At 44.8% G+C, this 12,291-nt stretch overlaps 1 protein-coding gene across 1 annotated transcript in view; it reads right to left on the bottom strand.

Moving 5' to 3' along the window:
• FIGNL1 (fidgetin like 1) overlaps positions 1-12,291 on the bottom strand; it is a 32,976-nt gene that overhangs the window by 20,585 nt on the left and 100 nt on the right. The gene's annotated exons all lie outside the window — the stretch shown is intronic.

Raw genomic sequence — 12,291 nt, 5'->3', positions numbered from 1 at the left:
AAAAAAAGAATCTACCACCTACTGGTAAATCTGTCCTAACATGGGTTGTCTTCCATTTTAAATGGGCGCTTTCTGAAAAATGCACCTTTTTGTTTGGTATCTCTATTGGCCCAGCGGTCCTGGTTGCTAAAATCCTTTCTTTTATTAAATACGGGCTTCTGGAATGCTCCCCTATAAGACGGAAATTAATTATTAGGGAATCCCTTTTTCCTCTCACCCACTTTGGTCAGGATTTCATCTAGTTTTATACCAACCAGGTACTCACCCTGGCATGGTAGGCCACATAGTTTAGATTTCATCTGAAGATCTCCTTTCCAACCCTTTAGCCAAAGAGCTTGGTGTGCTGCATTGGTCAGGCCTGCTGATTTAGCTGCTAACCGAATAGAGTCAGCAGATGAATCCGCCAAGAAGGCTGTAACACCTCTGATCAAGGGTATAGAAGAGATTAGTTTATCTCTGGAGAGACAGCTTTTAAAACCTTCCTCTAGGTCGTACAACCAGACTAACATGGATCTTGCCGTGCATGTAGCTGATATAGTCGGTTTAAATGCCCCCTGTACATGATTCCCATGCCCTCTTTAAAAGAGTCAGCTTTACGGTCCAGTAGGTCTTGTAAAGAACCCGAATCCTCTACTGGCAGTAAGGACTTTCTGGACGTGGATGCTACTGCCACATCTACTTTTGGGGCTTTTGTCAATATAGACATATCCTCATCATTAAAGGGATAACGCTTTTTTGATGATGATGATGGCAACCCTTTTTGCCCCTGGCTTTCCCATTCTTTTTTAACCAGATTTTCAATTGCTATAATTACTGGAAAGGTTGGTCTTTTCCTCTCTGATAAGCCTGCGAACATTATGTCCTGTGGCGTGGCATTTTAGGGTCTTTGGTGTCCTTAATACCCATGGTATCAGACATATTTAACAAGATTATCAATGCTTTCTGTTGGAAATCACGTGTCTTGTTCACCTTCTGAGGAAATTTATTCTTGGGAAATGTCCATATCCCTATCCTCAACATCAGTAGAATGGTCAGATTTTGGTGAATCATATTTTTTCCTGCTTTTTCTTTCAGGAAAACTCTCGGAAACTCATAAGGCCCGTAACTCTTCTCTGATCATTTGCCTAATGTCTTCTGACCTTACTGAGGATTCTTCTTGTAAGGTGGATTCAATACATGTGTGACACATTCTTTTTGTATGACTATCCGGGAGGGACTGGGAACATAAAGCACATTGTTTGTGCTTCGATTTTTCGGTTCTTTTTGCCTAGGGTGCATAGAAGAAGAGGGAACAACAATCAGCTTAATAGAGTAGGATACACACTCACCCCAGTGAAGCTATCGGCCAAGGTACCGGCTGAAGAGGAAGAGACAGAGGCACAGACTAAGAGGTAGATCAATCGGGTCTCTTTTCCTTGGCGCTCCTTGTGGCGAATCTGCTCTGCTTGGAGAGTCCGCTGCTGCTTGGCTGCAAGGTGCATTTGCTGTGTCTTCTAAGGAAGGCACCGATGAGTCCTGAGGGGATGCCATGCTGGACACCGGAGTATCCTTGTCACTTCCAGGTCGCGGCCATACTGTGTGCGCCTGCGCATTGCCGCTGTCCCCAGCGCAAGCGCCGTCTCTTCTCCTGATTCACCCCGGAAGCTTTTGCTTCACTTCCGCGGGAAAACACATCGGGGACCACGCGTACGCCCGCTGAGCACGGCGTGGCGATGCTCTTACCTGCGTGTGTGTTGCCCTCCGCAGGCCACACGAAGACGCTGATCCTCCGTGAGCCAGGCGAGTCCCCGAACCTGGCCTCATGGTGCCTGCCAGCAGAAAAGGGAGCTGCGACAGGACCCCCGACGCTGCTTCCAGCTCTGGAGCCCTTGCCGTCCTCAAGGTAACCGCGCAAGCGGCATCCAGGCTAGGCATCCTCTTCTCTCCACGAGTTCCCTTAGGAACAGGAAACCAACTGTGGGAGCGAGGGGGACCGCCCCTTTTATCTCTCCATAGGGTTTCCTGTTCCTAGGGGCGGATCCCCTCTCTCAAGTGGGTTCTGTCGTGGCGAAGAGAAAACAGGCTCTTCTGGGCACAAAGGTATAACAGCAAATGAACAGGCAACAGATACGGTATGTCAGTATCACCCCAACCAAACAGATTACAGTCCTCTCCCTCTCAGCTTCTGGCTGAGACTGCCAACACCACAGGTCTTTTCTTCCTCCCAGACACAATAAGGTGATATATACAGTCCAATCTCCCAGAGCAAACTATGCACAAAAAAGAGATACAGTGCTACCAGTCTCAGTATCACTTTCAGCATGAGCTTCCACACCTTCCAGCACCAAACAAAAAATGTTCAACTCCATGCATAGCTTCCACACATTTCTCTGTAGCTCCAACACACAGACTGCTAAGCTTTTCTAGGTGAACCCATTTCTTGATTCTTAGGCTTCTTTCACACTAGCGTCGGAATCTCCCCGTCGCAATGCGTCGGGGAGAGATTCCGACGCTAGCGTTTGCTGCATTGCACAATGGGTGCAGCGGATGCATTTTTCCGGCGCATCTGCTGCCCCATTGTAAGGTGCGGGGAGGTGGGGGCGGAGTTCCGGCCGCGCATGCGCGGTCGGAAAAAGCGGTCCGTCAGGAGAAAAAAACGTTACATGTAGTGTTTTTTTCTCCCGACGGTCCGCAAAAGCACGACGCATCCGTCGCTCGACGGATGCGACGTGTGGCAATCCGTCGCAAATGCGTCGTCAATGCAAGTCTATGGGGAAAAAACGCATCCTGCAAGCACTTTTGCAGGATGCGTTTATTCTGCAAAACGACGCATTGTGACGGATTGCAGAAAACGCTAGTGTGAAAGTAGCCTGAGTCACAACTAGCCAGGTGCATCTAATTAAGACCGGCAGTGCTAGGATTTAACCCAATCCTAGCTGGCTTTGCTACTATATATGTACATTTATAAACTTTGATAGACTGTAATAGGTTTTCGTTTTTTCTAAAATAAATATAAAGTTTAATAATTTTAGTGTGGTGCATTATTTCTAGGATTTAATTTAATTCATATACAACTACGTATCTCTATTGTGAATTGGTTTTCAACGCTAAAGTTGTTAGCCTAATTTTTAATGTTACCTCTTCATAGTTTCATCATATTCATGTTTTACATACTCGTATCAATTTTTCATTACCGCTCTCTGGGGAAAAAAATAAAATACAACAGTTCTTCATATTTTTTCCCCATTTTTCTTTCAAACCCTTTGCGCCGCAGCCCATTTTCGTTTGTGTTTGTTTTTCGCTCCCCTTCTTCCCAGAGCCATAGCATTTTTATTTTTCCACCAATATGGCCATGTGAGGGCTTGTTTTTTGTGGGAAGAGTGGTACTTTTGAACAACATTGGCTTTACCATATCGTATACTCAAAAAGGGAAAAAATTCCAAGTGCGGTGAAATCGCAAAAAAAAGTTCAATTCCACATCGGGCTTTTCGATTTTTTTTACCGTGTTCACCAAGTGCTGAAACTGACCCGCCATTATGATTCTCCAGGTCATTACGAGTTCATAGACACCAAACATGTCTAGGGTTTTTTTCATCTGAGTGATGAAAAAAAATTCCCAAGTTTGTTAAAAAAAAAAGAAAAAGAAAACGTTGTTTCATTTCCTGATACCTGAAGAGTCTCCATTTTGCGTGATCTATGGTTGCGTGGGGGCTTATTTCTTGCGTGCCGAGCTGATGCTTTTAATAATGGCATTTAGGTGAAGATATGATCTTTTGATCGCCCGTTATTGCATTTTAATGCAATGTTGCGGTGACCAAAAAAACATAATTCTGGGATTTTGACTTTTTTTCTCTCGTTACGCCGTTTAGCGATTGGGTTAATTTTTTTTATATTGATAGATTGGGCAATACCAAATATGTGTATGTTTGAGGTCTTTTTATTGTTTTATTTTAAATGGGGCGAAAGGGGGCGATTTGAACTTTTATATTTTTTTTATATTTTTATAAACTTTTTTTTTTAACTTTTGGCATGCTTTAATAGTCTCCATGGGAGACTAGAAGCTGCCATAACCTGATCACCTCTGCTACAAACAGGCGATGATCAGATGACCTGTATGTAGCAGAATACCTTACCTGTTATGAGCGCCGACCCGCATTGACAACCATAGAGGTCTCCAGGAGACCTCTGGTTGTCAGGCTAAATCACCAGTGACCCACGATCACGTGACAGGGTCACTGATGGGCGGATTTCCGGTGCGATTGCCGGAAGCGCATGTTAAATGCTGCTGTCAGCGTTTGACAGCGTCATTTAACAGGTTAATAGCCGCGGGTGGATCGTAATTCTACCAGTGGCTGTCTCGGGCACATGTCATCTGTTCAAAACAGCTGACATGTGGTGGGAAAGATGTGGGGTCAGTGCCAGAGCCCATATCAAAGGGGGAGACACGACATGCGCTGTACTAGTAGAGCGCATGTGGTGAAGGGGTTAAAGGGGGCCTGTCAACTTCGGCACGCATGTTATAGAACTGAGTAGAGGGGGAGCCTAGTAGATTGACATACAGTTTTGTGAGAAAAGATTCAGTATCCACACCACCTCCTCACTTCGCCCCTTGTCAGTCGGTGTTCCTCAAGGCTCTGTTCTAGGACCCCTACTCTTCTCCATCTACACTTTCGGCCTGGGACAGCTCATAGAATCCCACGATATGCAGTACCATCTCTACGCTGACGACACGCAGATTTACCTATCCGGACCTGACCTCACCTCCTTACTTACCAAAATCCCGCATTGTCTGTCTGCTATTTCAGCCTTCTTTTCTGCTCGCTTTCTACAACTGAACATGGACAAAACAGAATTCATGATCTTTCCCCCCATCTCACTCTACCCCTCCACCAGACCTATCCATCAATGTCAATGGCTGCTCACTTTCCCCAGTCCCACACGCCCGATGCCTCAGGGTGATCCTCGACTCCGCCCTCTCTTTCAAGCCACATATCCAAGCCCTTGCCTCCTCCTGCCGTCTCAAACTCAAAAATATTTCCCGGATCCGTGCTTTCCTTGACCACGACACCGCTAAAACGCTAGTGCATACCCTTTTCTCCCGCCTCGACTACTGCAACCTCCTACTCTCTGGACTCCCCTCTAGCATTCTGGCACCACTCCAATCCATCCTACACTCTGCTGCCCGACTAATCTACCTGTCTCCCCGCTATTCCCCAGCCTCTCCCCTATGTCAAGTCCTTCACTGGCTTCCTATCGCCCAGAGACTCCAGTTCAAAACCCTCACAATGACATACAAAGCCATCCACAACCTGTCTCCTCCATACATCTGTGACATGGTCTCCCAGTACTTACCCACACGCAACCATCTCCTTCTCTGCTCCCCTCTTATCTGTTCTTCCCACAACTGCATACAAGACTTCTCCTGTGCTTCCCCCATATTCTGGAGCTCTCTACCCCAAAACATCATACTCTCGCCTACCACGGAAACCTTCAAAAGAACCTGAAGACCCACATCTTCCGACAAGCCTACAATCTACAGTGATCCTCAGTCTGCTGAACCGCTGCACGACCAGCTCTACCCTCACCACATCCCCTGTAGACTCTGAGCTCTTGCGGCAGGGTCCCCTCTCCTTCTGTACTTGTGTGTGCCTTGTATTGGTTATGTTTAACCCTCAGTCACATACAACTGATCTGACAGGCGCTTCTCTTTTACTTTCATTTCTCCTTCCTCACCAGATTGTGAGGAAACCCCCTCCCTCCAGGTAGTCTCCTGTCTCTTGAAGGTCTGTGAAACCTGATATCACAGTTGGATTTCAGAGCTTCAGGGGAGAGGATATAGCTGCACAGATCTCTCAGGCTCATTCTATGTGAATACGTCACATTCAGTAAGGTTGGTATTTTATGTTTTTATTCATCACAATAGTTTATTTAGCTTGTTTTATGAATGTATAGCACAAAATGTGAGGATATTTCATAGAAATAAGGGAGATTTTATAAAAGAAAGTGTGCTGCTCAGGCATATACAGTAGTTCCCTAACATATTCCTTCTCTTGCTTCAGATTATCTGCTGAAATGGAGAGGAAAATGTACAATTTATCCAAACAACTTGATGTTGAGGAAGTAACAAACATGCTGTTAGATGATAGAGACCTCACACTGAATGAGGATTTAGGAGAGGAAAGTGAGATTGATTCTCATGATGAGGTGGAAGAATGTGTCCTGGATTCTGAAACAGAGCAAGATGGTGACAGTGGTGAGGATGAAGTTGGATCATATTATATTGGAAAAGATAAAAATACTAAATGGAACAAGAAGCCATTCCAGAAAAAATGTAGGGAACCTTTAAACATTATTACTCACCTTCCTGCAGTAATAGGAACTGCACGTAATGCAAAAACTGCAGTTGAATGCTAGAACAGTATATTTACAGATGACATTCTGGACTCTATTGTCACATATACCAACCAATATATAGACATTATAAAGGACAAGTACATCTGCAACAGAACCATCAAGCCCACAGATGAAATAGAACTGCGTGCTTTTTTTGGATTACTGTACCTTGCATGAGCTTATAGGGCAAATAGACAAAGTTTGGAGGAACTTTGGGGTAAAGATGGGGATGGAGTTGAAAAATTTAGCCTTGTTATGTCCATAAACAGATTCAAGATTCTAATTCGTTGCCTTCGGTTTGACGACAGAACTACCCGAACCGAACGCAAAACACATGACCGACTTGCTCCAATTCGTGATATATTTCAAAGATTTGTTGTAAACTGTAAACAAAGTTATTACCCTGGAGAGAATCTCACTATTGACGAAATGCTCCCTGGTTTTCGTGGTAGATGTGCCTTTCGTCAATATATTCCATCAAAGCCAAACAAATATGGAATAAAAATTTATGCCCTTGTTGATGCCAGTAAGACCTACACTTACAACCTGGAAGTTTATGCAGGAAAACAACCAGAAGGTCCTTACTGTGTGAGCAACAAACCCATTGATGTTGTAAAAAGACTGGCTGAACCCTTATTTGGATCGGGTCGCAATATTACAGCTGACAATTGGTTTACAAGTTGTGATCTGATTGATTATCTGAAAATTCAGAAGCTGTCATATGTGGGAACTGTAAGAAAAAACAAAAGGGAATTGCCGCCACAGTTTGTAAGTGTGAAAGAGAGACAACAGTACAGCAGTATGTTTGCATTCCATAATGGAAAGGCTTTAGTTTCCTATGTACCACATGCCAAAAAAATCGTACTTCTTCTATCAACACTTCATGATGATGCTGCCATCGATCCTGGGACTGGGGCAGAAAAAAAACCGGAGATAATTACATTTTACAATGCCACCAAAGGGGGTGTGGATACAGCAGATCAGATGTGCTCCACTTTCAACGTCAGCAGAAACATCAAACGCTGGCCAATGGTCATATTTTTTGCTATGTTGAATTTGGGTGGTATAAATTCACAAGTAATTTATCTTGAAAACAAGCTTGAACCACTCCGTAGACGATTGTATCTGAAAAAATTGGCCCATGAACTAGTAGTTGGAGAGCTACGCAGGAGAAGCGTGAAAACAATCGGTATCCCCTCTCGCCTTCAAGTTCAGCTCAAAAGGTTCCGCCCAGAAGATGATGGTGAAAAGTCACCATCTGCACCACCTCACAAAAGAAGGAGATGCACCACCTGCCAAACGGAAAGCGGAACCAGAAGGCTTTCAAATTATGAATGTCTCAAATGTCATAAAGCAATTTGCCTGACACATGCAAAAATGGTGTGTAATTCTTGCTATTTGCTCTGCAAGTGTGACTTTTCTGGGGAAACCTCAGCATCTACTTCTGATTGAATATGTTTTTAATAGTACTTAAGGTACCTTAACCCCTTACCGGCATCGGACGTACTATACCGTCCGATGCCGGCTCCCCTGCTTTGATGCAGGGCTCCGCGGTGAGCCCGCATCAAAGCCGGGACATGTCAGCTGTTTTGAACAGCTGACATGTGCCCGCAATAGATGCGGGCAGAATCGCGATCTGCCCGCACCTATTAACTAGTTAAATGCCGCTGTCAAACGCAGACAGCGGCATTTAACTACCGCTTCCGGCCGGCCGGAAATGACGTCATCGCCGACCCCCGTCACATGATCGGGGGTCGGCGATGCTTGTATATTGTAGCCATAGAGGTCCCAGAGACCTCTATGGTTACTGATGAGCGGTGGCTGTGAGCGCCACCCTGTGGTCGGCGCTCACAGCACACCTGCAATTCTGCTACATAGCAGCGATCAGCAGATCGCTGCTATGTAGCAGAGCCGATCGTGCTGTGCCAGCTTCTAGCCTCCCATGGAGGCTATTGAAGCATGGCAAAAGTTAAGAAAAAAAGTTTAAAAAAATGTGAAAAAAAATAAAAAAAGCATAAAAGTTTAAATCACCCCCCTTTCGCCCCAATCAAAATAAATCAATAAAAAAAAATATCAAATCTACGCATATTTGGTATCGCCGCGCTCAGAATCGCCCGATCTATCAATTAAAAAAAAGTATTAACCAGATCGCTAAACAGCGTCGCGGGAAAAAAATTCGAAACGCCAGAATTACGTTTTTTTGGTCGCCGCGACATTGCATTAAAATGCAATAACGGGCGATCAAAAGAACGTATCTGCACCAAAATGCTATTATTAAAAACGTCATCTCGGCACGCAAATAATAAGCCCTCAACCGACCCCAGATCATGAAAAATGGAGACGCTACGAGTATCGGAAAATGGCGCAATTTTTTTTTTATTTTTTTTTAAGCAAAGTTTGGAATTTTTTTTCACCACTTAGATAAAAAATAACCTAGTCATGTTAGGTGTCTATGAACTCGTACTGACCTGGAGAATCATAATGGCAGGTCATTTTTAGCATTTAGTGAACCTAGCAAAAAAGCCAAACAAAAAACCAATGTGGGATTGCACTTTTTTTGCAATTTCACCGCACTTGGAATTTTTTTCCCGTTTTCTAGTACACGACATGCTAAAACCAATGATGTCGTTCAAAAGTACAACTCGTCCCGCAAAAAATAAGCCCTCACATGGCCAAATTGACGAAAAATAAAAAAGTTATGGCTCTGGGAAGGAGGGGAGCGAAAAACGAACACGGAAAAACGAAAAATCCCCCGGTCATGAAGGGGTTAAAATTAAGTTTGTGTTCAAAAATTTTCTTTGTACATTTTTTTGAGAGAGTCGAACTGGGGACTATTTGGCGGGAGTTTTGAAAAGTTTGTATTTCATAGTTATTAGTTTTATGTTAAGTAAATGTTTTTTTTTGCAACTGATTATGTGTAGTCTCTTATTACATCCCTATGAAGGTCACTGATCACTTTTAGAGCACTGAAATTGCAAACATTAGATATTATAGGTATTTTTCCAGCAGGCGCCTGACAGGCACATTGTATGTGAACTCGTTAGTCCGAATATTGTATGTGACGGAGGGTTAATGTGCTTGTCCATATTTGCCCGTTTTCACATGTAAAGCGCCATGGAATAAATGGCGCTACATAAATGTATAATATCTGTGTCTCAAGGTCTGAGAACGGACCATAATGTGTGATACATGGGCTGACTGTGGATCTCATGATCCAATCTCGACAGCTGCACATTTTTGAGACATTAGCTTAGGTGAGAAGACTTGCAGCTAGTCCATGTGTCATGTCTGAATGTGGCATAAAACATAGGACATACTTTTTGAGGCAGGGACTGATCAGGGGTTTGGTCTGGCGGTTATAAATTTTTTTTAACTTATTTTTTCTTGATTTGTCTTTTTTGTTTTATTTTACACATTGTGCATTCCTTTTATAAATGATTTCCCACATGACTGGGTTTGCTCCCATTACAGGGCTGAGCCTCTTACCTGCAGTGTAGAGTTGATCCTGGTATACTAAAACCCAGCAGGTCCTGCTCCCCAAGCATAACTGTCAGTACTGGAGCAGAACAGCCCATTAGTGCTTCTTGTCCTGTATGGACAGGGATCAGGAAGGCAGAGCTAGTAGTAAACTATCCTGGCCTTCTCTATATGAAGTCCCTTTACGTCAGACAAACAGTTCCCGATTCTGATGACGTCCTATGACCACCACAACGTATGAACAAATTGAGCAGGAGGAAAGCAGTGGGGTCCCATATATACTTCTGGGTTTCACGCTATATCCATGCTTTTCACATATAGAACAAGTACCCATTATAGTCTATCAGCAAGTTTCTGCCTTTATTTTGTTGACCAATTTTGCTCCAATTTGCTGATTAGCTGCCTAATAAGGTGTATAGGTCTGTGAAAAAATGGACTTCACGTGGATGCCATCACTGTTAGGCTACGTGCACACAATGCGGATTTAGTGCGGATCCGCAGCGGAATTTTCCACGCAGAAACGCTGCAGATCCGCACTGATTTACAGTACAATGTAAATCAATGTGAAAAAAAAAAAAAAAAGCTGTGATGGTGCGGAAAAATCTGCGCGGAAACGCTGCGGATTTAAAGGGAACCTGTCACCCTGAAAATCGCGGGTGAGGTAAGCCCACCGGCATCAGGGGCTTATCTACAGCATTCTGTAATGCTGTAGATAAGCCTGCGATGTTACCTGAAAGAGGAGAAAAAGACATTAGATTATACTCACCCAGGGACGGTCCCGCTGCTGGTCAGGTCGGATGGGTGTCTCTGGTCCACTGCGGCGCCTCCCATCTTCATTACAAGACGTCCTCTTCTGATCTTCAGCCACGGCTCCGGCGCAGGCGTACTTTGCTGGGCAGAGGATAGTACCGCAGTGCGCAGGCGCTGGGCCTCGGACCTTTCCGGCGCCTGCGCACTGCAGTACTATCCTCTGCCCTCAAGAGGGCAGAGCAAAGTACGCCTGCGCCGTGGCTGAAGATAAGAAGAGGACGTCTTGTAATAAAGATGGGAGGCGCCGCAGCAGACCGGAGACGCCCATCCGACCTGACCAGCAGCGGGACCGCCCCTGGGTGAGTATAATCTAACGTCTTTTTCTCCTCTTTCAGGTAACATCGGGGGCTTATCTATAGCATTACAGAATGCTGTAGATAAGCCCCTGATGCCGGTGGGCTTACCTCACCCGCGATTTTCGGGGTGACAGGTTCCCTTTAAAAGAAGTGCATGTCACTTCTTTTGTGCGGATTTGCAGTGTTTCTGCACCCTTTCATTATAGAAATCCGCAGTGGTAAAAAACGCAGAAAATCTGCACAAAATCAGCATCAATTCCACATAAAAATCGCACAAAATCCACAGCAAATCTGCCAGGAGATGCAGATTTTGTGCAGAAAATTCTGCAATGTGTGCACATAGGCTTACACCTTAGTTCTGTGTTTGCACACAAACATTGATGCCACACTGAAAGTAAAGACAGACCAAAAAAAAGGAGAAAAACCAATAAAAAAACACAAAAAAACGATTTTTTTTTTTAACTCAAGAAATACAGATCCAATTTGACAGAAGAGACCTTGATTAAAGAACGCTGGTGCTGTATGGCATCTTTGGCCATGACGTTACACGGCCAATGTTTGCCATGTGTCACTGCAACAAAGTAACGTAATACACATGAATGGGGTCACACTGTGCTGCAACCAACATCCAACACAATTAAAACTTTCTGCAACTCACTTGTTACAGACACCAAGGCTCAAAGTGAATTGCAAAACGTCGAACTGTGTTGTATTTTTTAGATTGGCGTGTTGTGGTCACTGTACCCCTGGGTTTGCAATACGACCCCGTTCACTATATTGTTACAATGTAGCAGTGACACATAGCAAACAATGGTGGCACAATGAGGGTCATTGCCACAGTCGCTGGGTAGCTCCAACTGGGCATTAAATGTGCTGGAAGCAGCAACCTGCCCTCACACCCCAGCTGTGCCGATACCCCGTCTTACCATCATGCAATGGACGTGGCGATTACTGTGCCCCTAGCAATCAAAATGGAGCAGCTGTGTCATTACTTAGGTGCCTGCGTCCCTGGCCAGCACAGTAGGTGTTGGGACATCCAAGGAGGCGGCCATGCGGTATAATCACATGACTGCTGCCATCTTCATCATGTAGGTGCACATAGGCACGGCGGGGCAGTATGCCAGTTATTGTGCGGTTTCCCACACACTGGGGGATACAGAACACCCTACACATTGCGGGCACCGATGATGGCTGCACGTCGGACCTGCTCTCCTGCCTAACACACACCCAATGCGGTCTACAGGGACCTAAAGGAGAAATGGAGACCAGCGGCAATAGCGGCTAGCGTTCACAGAGGAGGGCGGCGCAGCACCGGCTGTCTGTCCTGTAGGAGAAC

This window comes from Ranitomeya imitator, chromosome 6 (assembly GCF_032444005.1).
Source record: "Ranitomeya imitator isolate aRanImi1 chromosome 6, aRanImi1.pri, whole genome shotgun sequence".
NCBI classification, from domain to species: Eukaryota; Metazoa; Chordata; class Amphibia; order Anura; family Dendrobatidae; genus Ranitomeya; species Ranitomeya imitator.
Note: the sequence above shows the minus strand (reverse complement) of the source record. Positions and strands in the feature narration are given on the sequence as shown.